Here is a 10,098-nt window from a genome sequence, read left to right on the forward strand (position 1 = left end):
GATTGTTTGATACATTTTATCCATCCTTCTATCCATGGTTTTTAGCATAGCCATGACCGCGGATAAGTCTTCAGTAGCTGCATAAGCGGTTCCCCTAGTGACATCATGTCTAGGGTTGTGGTATTCTCTAGAGTGTTTAGAGAATTCTTCAATCACCGGGGGCAGCTTCTTTGTGAGTGGGCCTTGCAAGTCTAGTAACTGCCTGGTTGTGACATTGACTCCATCATAGAAGATGGAGACTTCTTGCTGGCTATTTAGGTCATGGTGTGGGCAGTTTCTTAGTAAGCTCTTGTACCTCTCCCATGCTTCATATAGCGACTCTCTAGCTTCTTGTTCAAAGTTAGCAATGGCCTTCTTCAACTTGGATATCTTGGAAGGTAGGCAAAAGTGATCAATGAATTCTTCTTTCATCTTGGCCCATGTGGTGACTGATCCGGGGGAAGTGACTTGAGCCAGTCTTTTGCAGCACCTTTGAATGTCACCGGAAGCATACGAAGTAGCTGAGTCTCGCGGGGCACATTTGGAACATTGAAGTAATCAGCTACATCATTGACTTCATCCAAATGCTTGTAGGCATCTTCATGGTCTTTTCTATAAAAAAAGTATTTCTTTAAGTAAAGCTAGGATATGACCCTTTAGCTCGAAAGTAGCAGTCGCGGGAATTACGGGTTGCACAAGTCCTGGGCCAGTGCCGTCGCGCATCCTCTTCTTCCATTCTCCCATGGGGATTTCATCAATGTTAGCCATTGTGATAGCTAACTATTCCTCGGAATCGGTTTCGTGCTCGTATGTAGGCTCCTCTTCTTCCTCGATCTCGTACTCAATATCTTCCTTAACCGGTTCGTCGATTACTAAAGAAGCGTTGGATGCTCTTGATTTGCCGCTCTTCTTTTTCCCAAAAACAGTCTTCAAATTGGACAAAGGTGACTTCTTTGGTGTACTCGAGCTCTCCACGTCCTTTCCTTTGTTCCTTTTCAATGCGGATTTGGGATCTTCAAACGGGGGTACCAGCGGGGTGTTTGATCCTCTGGTCATGAAAGTCCTGAAATAAACAAGATAAAAACGTAAAAAGAACAAAAAAATGTACTAAAAAAATCAAAAATTAATCTGCCAAATACACTTGTACTCGCCGAGTAGGTGCGACTGCACTCGGCGAGTATCAGTGTAATTTTGAAGAAATTATAAACTTAATAATAAAACTAAAACAGATGCTAAAACCTAATTTCTAACTACTAAATTGCAATAAATTAACTTTGTGCCAGTAAACTCACACAAAGGATCGAAAAAATTAGGGATTAGATTAATTATTTAGAACCGTTCCCCGGCAACGGCGCCAAAAACTTGATGTGTGTAAAATGCACTTGTTTTATTCCTACTTTTTATTAATAAATTTAGCACACAAAGGCAGTGAACCTGTCTTTTAGTGGTATAGTTGAATAAGTAGGGTATCGAACTCAGGGAACGGAAAATTAAACTAATGGCTAATTTTAACTAAGCAATTAATGAAAGTAAAAGGTTTTTCTTCTAGTTTTGCAAGACTAGAAACTTAAGCACACCATAAAACACTTAATTAACTAAGCAAACAACTAATTCACCAAATTTGATAAAGATGGTTCTATTTAAGTTCAACCAGTTCACTCCTATGGTTATTTTGTATTTATGATAGATTAATTGTTATTGGCTACCAATTATAGTGGTTAGGTTCATGTTCATTACTCCTAACCCTTAGACAATTAATTAATTCAAGCAGTGATCAAGTGTTTAAACTAATTAATTCCCTAGATTAATAATTTGGATTAAATAAGATTTGTAGTGGTTAATCAATTTAGTGGTTCAATTAACCTCATGTTTGATGGTTTCTCAAACAAGCTCACACATTAATCTACTTATTGTCTTATTAATCCTAGTTTCATAATCATTATTCCTAAGCATATGTTTAAGTGTTCACATAGACATATGAGGTTAACAATTAAGAGATGTTCATGCAGCTTAATTGTCTTCCAATTAACAGAAAATAGTTGTGATTAATGCATAAGGTTCTTTAACAAACTTAATTTAATAAATAACCAATAAACAATCAATCAAAAGCTAAGATTTAAACCATAGGAGTTCCTTGGTATTCCCCAAACAGAAACAAAAACATATTTAGCTCATAGTTGTAGTAAAAACGAACACAAAACAAGTTTAGCTAGATTAAACATACTCAATTCCTAAAGCTAAGTGGAATGATTAACCTAGTTGCTTTAATTCTTCAAAAGGTTGAAGACTAGAGTTCCTCAACGCCTTCAAGGGTTCTCAATCGCCGATGGATCTTCAAAAAAAACGCCAGAAGTAGTCCCATCGGATAAAGGCTCGGTTTTTATAGCTATCTCAAAACAGGGTGTACTCAGCGAGTAGAAGACCCAACTCGCCGAGTAGGCTCGTAATTATCCGTCTTAAATCAGGAGTCGTAGCTTATCTTCTGGAATATTCCAATGGACTCGCCGAGTAGGCTCGTGTACTCGCCGAGTAGGAAAGCTTTTGTCCCTCAATCTTCATTCTTTGGTCTCTAATTGCTTCCCCTTGTTCCCTTTCACTCCCAAGCATGTCTTTTGGATTGAAAACAAAATTTAAACAGTTTTAAGTACCTTTTGTCCACATTATTCACATAATTAGTTAAAAATGAATAAAAGTGTATGCTAAATAATTAACTAATTATGCACATATCAGCTACAACATTAGCCTTGCCCGGGTGGTACAGGATCTCACAATCATAATCCTTGACCACGTCCAACCACCTCCTCTGGCGCATATTCAGGTTGGGCTGATCCATCAAATACTTCAAGCTCTTGTGGTCCGTGTATATTGTACACCGAACCCCATAAAGATAATGTCGCCAGATCTTGAGGGCGAACACTACCGCTCCCAGTTCCAAATCATGAGTGGGATATCTCGACTCATGAGGCTTAAGCTGCCTCGATGCATACGCTATCACATGCCCCCTCTGCATAAGCACCGCTCCCAATCCGGATATCGATGCATCACAATATACCACAAAATCCTCCATCCCTTCCGGAAGGGCTAATACTGGGGCCTCGCATAACTTCTGGCGAAGTGTCTCAAATGAGGTATGCTGCTCCAGACCCGATGAAAATGCAACACCCTTCCGGGTCATCTTGGTGAGTGGCACATCGATCTTGGAGAAATCCTTAATAAATCTCTGATAATAGCCGGCCAATCCCAGAAAGCTCCTGATCTCGGTGGGTGATCCCGGCACCTCCCACCTCATGACTGCCTCAATCTTGGCCGGATCAACCAATATCCCATTCTGGTTGACGAGATGTCCCAAGAACTGAACCTCCCGTAACCAGAACTCACACTTGGAGAATTTGGCATACAGCCTCTTCGATCTCAGAACTCCAAGGATCTCCCTCAAATGCTCCTCATGTTGTTCTCTGGACCTCGAATATACCAAAATATCATCAATGAATACGATCACCGACCGATCCAGCATCGGCCTGTACACCCTGTTCATGAGATCCATAAACGCAGCTGGTGCATTGGTGAGCCCAAAAGGCATCACCACAAACTCGTAATGCCCATAATGAGTTCTGAATGCTGTCTTCTGGATATCTTCATCCTGAATCCTCATTTGATGATAGCCCGACCTCAAGTCTATCTTGGAGAACCAAGATGCCCCCTGTAACTGATCGAACAGATCATCGATCCTTGGCAACGAATACCGGTTCTTGACCGTCAACTTGTTCAACTCCCGGTAATCAATACACATCCGGTGTGAACCATCCTTCTTCTTCACAAAAAGGATCGGCGCTCCTCAAGGTGAGCTACTCGGTCGAATAAACCCCTTCCCCAACAGCTCCTGAAGCTGCGAGGATAACTCCTGCATCTCTGGCGGCGCGAGGCGATAAGGCGCCTTGGCGATAGGTGCTGCTCCCGGAACCAAATCAATACGGAACTCCACTTGCCTCTCCGGAGGCACGCCCGGTAGTTCCTCGGGAAAAACCTCTGGAAACTCACACACTATCGAAACCTTATCAATCGAGCTTGGCCTCCCCGCGGCCACTCGTGTGTCCATCACGTAGGCTACGAATCCACTGCAGCCTTGCTGCAAACTTTGTCTCGCCCTGGCAGCCGAACAAAACGCTGACCCACACCGGGTCCCCTCGCCATACATCGTAAGTACTCCCCCACTAGGGTCTCGTATCGTCACCAACTGACGCTTGCAGTCTATAATAGCTCCAAATCGGCTCAACCAATCCATGCCCACTATAACACACACGTCCCCCATCGCAATCGGGACCAGATCTATCGGGAACTCCACACCGAAGATCTCAAGGATACACCCTCGAATCACCTCCAAAGCATACACTGCTCGCTCATCAGCTATGGAAACTCGCAAAGGTCGACTCAACGCCTCTTAACGGATACTAATGTGTTGACTAAATGCCAAGGAAACAAATGACCGACTCGCACCCGAGTCAAATAGTACCAAAGCAGGTACAAAACTCACAAGAAAAGTACCTACGCATATCATCATATAAGCACAATATCATAAACAAAAGATAAAATACAGAATACATACCAGCCACAACATTGGGCGCCGCACGGACCTCCTCCGCAGTCAACTGAAAAGCTCTCCCACGAGCCTTCGGAGCCTCGGCCTTCACCGGCCGAACCTCGGTAACCCTAGCAGCAGGCGCAGATCCCTGCGCTGATCCCTGGCGTAGCTGAGGGCACTCGGACTTCCGATGGTAGGTCTGGTTGCAATGGAAGCAAACCATAAATCCCCTGGGGCAATCCCTGGCGATATGCCCCACCTTGCCACATTTGTAGCAAGCACCTAATCGACAGGCCCCCTCATGACCCTTGCCGCACTTCCCGCAAGTGCGGCCCTTCTGGACTTTAGTCCTCGAATCAGCGAACTTGGTCCACTTGGCTGCCGGCTGAGACTGAGTCGGCCGCCGATCCATCCTCTGAGACTCAGCCTCCTCCCTGGCCTGAGTCTCCAACTCAATCTCCCTCTTCCGGGCATTTTCCTGGAGCTCAACAAATTTCCGGTACGTCGACTTCGACACGAACTCCCGAATGTCCCTCCACAGAATACCCAAATACCGGCTCATTCGTGTCTGCTCAGTAGACACCTGCTCAGGGCAGAACATCGTCCTCTCATGAAACTTCTGGGTGACCACAGTAACCGAATCATTACCCTGCTTGAGGGTCAAGAACTCCTGAACCATCCGTTCCCTCTCCACCGGGGGAACATACTCATATCTGAACATGGTGGTGAACCTCTCCCAGGTCACCGCTGAAATCTCTTCAAGAGTGAAGTTCGTTGTCACGAACTTCCACCAATCCTTCGCTCCCAAGCGAAGCTGGTTCAAAGCGAACTGTACCCTCAGATGCTCCGGACATGAACACGTATAGAAGCATCCCTCAATGTCATCAATCCATCTCATCGCAGCGATCGGATCCTGCGTCCCATCAAACTCGGGTGGCTTCGTGTTGCTGAACTCCCGGAACAACAACGATTCACCTCCCTGAGGCCTGGCAGCAGCCACAACTGTTGTAGCTGCAGCGGCTGCGACCTCAGTCACCGCAGCGTACCGCTCATCAAAAGTCTCCAACAGTGTGGTCTTGATAGACCCAAACATCTCCGGAATCTCGACCCTGATCGCCGCAGCCACCTCATCGTGGATCATCTGACGAAGCTCCTCGTCACTCACACTACTCGCCTCAGGTCTGTGGCGTGTCCCAACCATGATGCCTCTGAAATACAACAAAATTATCAGAGACTCGATCGAGCATAAACATACTCGATGACGCCACCCTACTCGTCCTCCGTTGTCCAAAAGATTCTTTCTTGGAATGTCCACTTATCCGGTGTCTTCAGTGGTACGGGCCCAATACTACTGACCACACCGCATCAACATTCACTCCAAGTCCTCCTCCTTGGATCCTGGATTACGTCTACTCTCATGAGCTCCTAACTGCTATCAACTCGCTCTCAAAGCATCTCAGCAGCAGAAATCTCCTACGCTAAGGCATCACAAATCAGGCCACTCTAGTCCTAATATGTATACCTAGCCTACTCTAGCATGCATAATGTAACATAACATATCTCAAAACACATAATGTAAGGGTACTTTTAGGAATTCACCGTTCGGGCGCTGGCTGATCATACATACGGCTCTGCTCTGTTTGTCTCAAAACTCTTTTTACTATTTTCAAAATTTTTACTTCATTATCAAAATTTTCCTCAAATCCTCAGTTTGAGTTCAGATACGCCCGAAGGTGCATCCGAATCTCTCAAACCAAGGCTCTAATACCAACTTGTAACAACATAAATTTCAAAGCAAAAATTTCATTTTTGTCTCAACCATTTTCATATAAAATATTTTATAAAATATCCAACATTAGTTATCAAAACATATCGTTTCCCAAGATCACAAAAATCAAATCCTCTCTCTAGTGTGTATGAGTCACGCTGGTGCCCTTCCACGGTCCTCGCTAGTACCTGAAACACATAACACAACAACTGTAAGCAAAAATGCTTAGTGAGTTTCCCCAAAATATCCTTACACACATACGCCTTTCCAGGCCATACTCTACACGACCTTCCGGTCCATGTGTCTCAGGGGACTTCCGTCCCAGTCCCAGTAGTCCTTCCAGTCCTACTCGTATCGACCTTCCGGTCCATGACTACCTGACCTTCCGGTCCACGTCATGTAACACCGTAAATTTCAAAACAATTTTTCGCATTTTATAAAAACAAAATTCATTGAACATTCATAAAAAAACATTAATGTTTGAAACTCAATCCATGCTATATAAAATTCCCAAGATCTGATAACATAAAAATCTCGTGTGTGTGTACTGATCAAGTCGGCGCCTTTCCACGGTCATCACTAGTACCTGAAACAAATAACACTAACACTGTAAGCACAAAGCTTAGTGAGTTCCCCAAAATACCACACATAACACATATTAGTTGCTCGAGGCTATAACTCTGTGGGTCCGTGGACCCTACTCTGTGAACCCTTTGGTTCTAACTCTGTGAACCTTCCGGTTCCAACTCTATAAACATGCACAACATAAATCACATAGAAATAATGCAGTACAACACATAACATATATAGTATACAAATACTCTATCACATAACTCTGATTACCTACTCAAGGTAAAGTATAGTGAGAAGACTCACCTCGCGTATCTCGATAACTCGCAAATCCCGGAAATCACTCGCGCTCGATTGCCCAAGCTATAATCCTCCTATAACACAATATATCTCTAATTAACACTTTCACAACTAAGGTTGACTACCCCTATCAAGTCAACACTGGTCAACTCTGGTCAACGGTCAACGGACAACTTTGACCGGACTCGGCGAGTGCACTAGATCCACTCGGCGAGTCTATACGTGTTCATTGACTCCCTAGGATCCTCTCTTGACACGTCGAGTACTTCCCTGACTCGACGAGTTCCACCTGGCATGAATCGCGGGGCCACCACGACTCAACTCGCCGAGTCTCAAGAATAACTCGGCGAGTTCCATCTTGACTCGGTCCACCCGTCAACCCTCTCTGACTCTCCCTGACTCACTGAGTCAACCCCTTAACTCAGCAAGACCACTCGTTGAGTGGTTATGGACAATATTTATGCTACTCGCCGAGTCTGTTCTTCAGACTCGGCGAGTCTATGCCATGCATAAACTCAAACTCACTCCTGATGTCAGATCCGTTCCAATAACTCATAGATCCAGTTCTTCCAAGCACATACATCACGTAAAGTTACAATCTTGGTGCTCATGCAAAGGTCCAAAGGCCTTATTTGATGATATGGTCTCTAGAATGCTATTCTAAGCTCATGGCCTCCATTAACACTCATAAAGCTTGAGGGAAAAGGGCCTCTGGACCTCTTTGGGTACAGATCTAAAGCACCAACACGAGAAGAGGCCAATTACTCCATGGATCATTCCAAAAAGAAACCCTAACTCTAAGATTACACCAAGGACTGAGAAAGGAACGAATGGTTACCTCAAATGAAGTCTCTGAGCTCAGGAATCACTGGATTAGCACCTTCTTTGGTCTCCTCTTGCCTTGATCCTCTTCTATATGCAAAAACACCCACAAATAGTCAAGGATCTTCCTCTTCTCTCTCACAAAACGCTCAAAGACTCTTTAGGGTTCTCTCTGGGTTTGGTGGCCGCAATGAAGGCCATAAGCCCCTTTAAATTGGTCTCATACCCTGGAAATTAGGGTTTCATTAAACAGCGTGGACTCGCAGATTCCGGACGCGAACCCGTGCCCAAACCGCGATCATACTCGGCGAGTTTGAGCTCCAACTCGCCGAGTCTCCTCACAAATCACCAAAAATTATAAGAATAAATAATACCTGGGAATCCGGTCTGTTACAATTCTCCCCCACTAGAACTAGACTTTGCCCTCGAAGTCTCGCTCTGCAAATAACTCCGGATGCTGCTCACGCATCTCACGCTTAGGCTCCCAAGTCATCTCGGACCCCTTTTGATGCTGCCACCAAACCAAAACCAAGGGTACCTCCTTGTTCCTCAGAACCTTGATTTTGCGATCTCTGATTGCCACTGGTCTCTCAGCATAATTCAGGCTCGCATCCACCCGAATATCCTCTAATGGAACCACTGTCGACTCATCGGCTATACACTTCCGCAGTTGCGACACATGGAAAGTGTCGTGAATCTGCCCCAACTCTGCTGGAAAATCCAAACGATAGGCTACCCGGCCTACCCTCGTGATCACTCGGAATGGACAAATATATCGGGGCCCCAACTTGCCCCTCTTCCTGAATCGAATCACTCCTTTCGAAGGAGAGACCTTCAGGAGTACAAGGTCGCCGACCTGAAACTCAAGCTCGGACCGGCGTCTGTCTGCATAACTCTTCAGACGACTCTGAGCGGTTAACAACCTCTGTCTGACCTGCTGGATCTGCTCTGTCGTCTGAAGCACAATCTCTGTACTGCCCATCACACGATGTCCAACCTCTCCCCAACAAATGGGGGTCCGACACCTCCTCCCATACAACAGCTCAAAGGGCGGCATACCAATGCTCGAATGATGGTTGTTGTTGTAGGAAAACTATGCCAAGGGTAAGTACGTATCCCAACTTCCCCCGAAATCCAACACACATGCCCGGAGCATGTCCTCGAGCGTCTGAATCGTCCGCTCACTCTGCCCGTCCGTCTGGGGGTGATATGCGGTACTAAAATGCAGCCTAGTACCCAACTCCTCATGAAACTTCTTCCAGAATCTGGAAGTGAAACGTACATCCCGGTCTGAGACAATCGAGATCGGCACCCCATGTCGAGATACCACTTCCCTCACGTACATCTCTGCTAACTTCTCTGCGGAAGAACTCTCGCTGATAGCAAGAAAGTGAGCGTTCTTCGTCAACCTGTCCACAATCACCCAAATTGCATCAACTCCCCTGGCAGTCCTTGGCAATTTGGTGATAAAATCCATGGTGATCTGTTCCCACTTCCATTCGGGAACCTCCAACGGCTGCAACTTACCATGCGGTCTCTAGTGCTCGGCCTTAACCCTACGGCAGGTCAAGCACCTCTCAACAAACCACGCAACATCCCTCTTCATACAGGGCCACCAATACTCCTTCCTCGGGTCCAAATACATCTTAGTGGCCCTAAGATGGATCGAAAATTTCGACCGATGAGCCTCTTCCATCAAAATGGGACGCGTTCCTCCCACAAACGGCACCCAGATACGCCCCTGGAATGTCATAAACCCCCGACCATCGGTAACGAACTCTGAAATCAATCCAACAACTCACTCTTTCTTCTGCATCTCAGGTTGCACAGCCTCGGCCTGTGCCCCACGAATGGCGTCCAACACTGGAGCTATCACGGTCAATCTCAAACATACATCCCGGAACGGGGTGCTCTCCGCCCTGCGGCTCAATGCATCGGCTACAACATTAGCCTTGCCTGGGTGGTACAGGATCTCACAATCATTATCCTTGACCACATTCAACTACCTTCTCTATCGCATATTTAGGTTGGGCTGATCCATCAAATACCTCAAACTCTTATGGTCTATGTATATCGTACA

At 45.7% G+C, this 10,098-nt stretch overlaps 1 non-coding gene across 1 annotated transcript; it reads left to right on the forward strand.

Moving 5' to 3' along the window:
* Positions 1-256: 256 nt before the first annotated feature.
* On the forward strand, positions 257-363 carry LOC145056008 (small nucleolar RNA R71). The gene has a single exon (XR_013685550.1). It is a non-coding gene; the product is annotated as a small nucleolar RNA R71 (small nucleolar RNA).
* The last annotated feature ends 9,735 nt before the right edge of the window (positions 364-10,098 follow it).

This window comes from Lactuca serriola, chromosome 5 (genome assembly GCF_051521515.1).
Source record: "Lactuca serriola cultivar US96UC23 chromosome 5, Lser_US96UC23_V15, whole genome shotgun sequence".
NCBI lineage: Eukaryota > Viridiplantae > Streptophyta > Magnoliopsida > Asterales > Asteraceae > Lactuca > Lactuca serriola.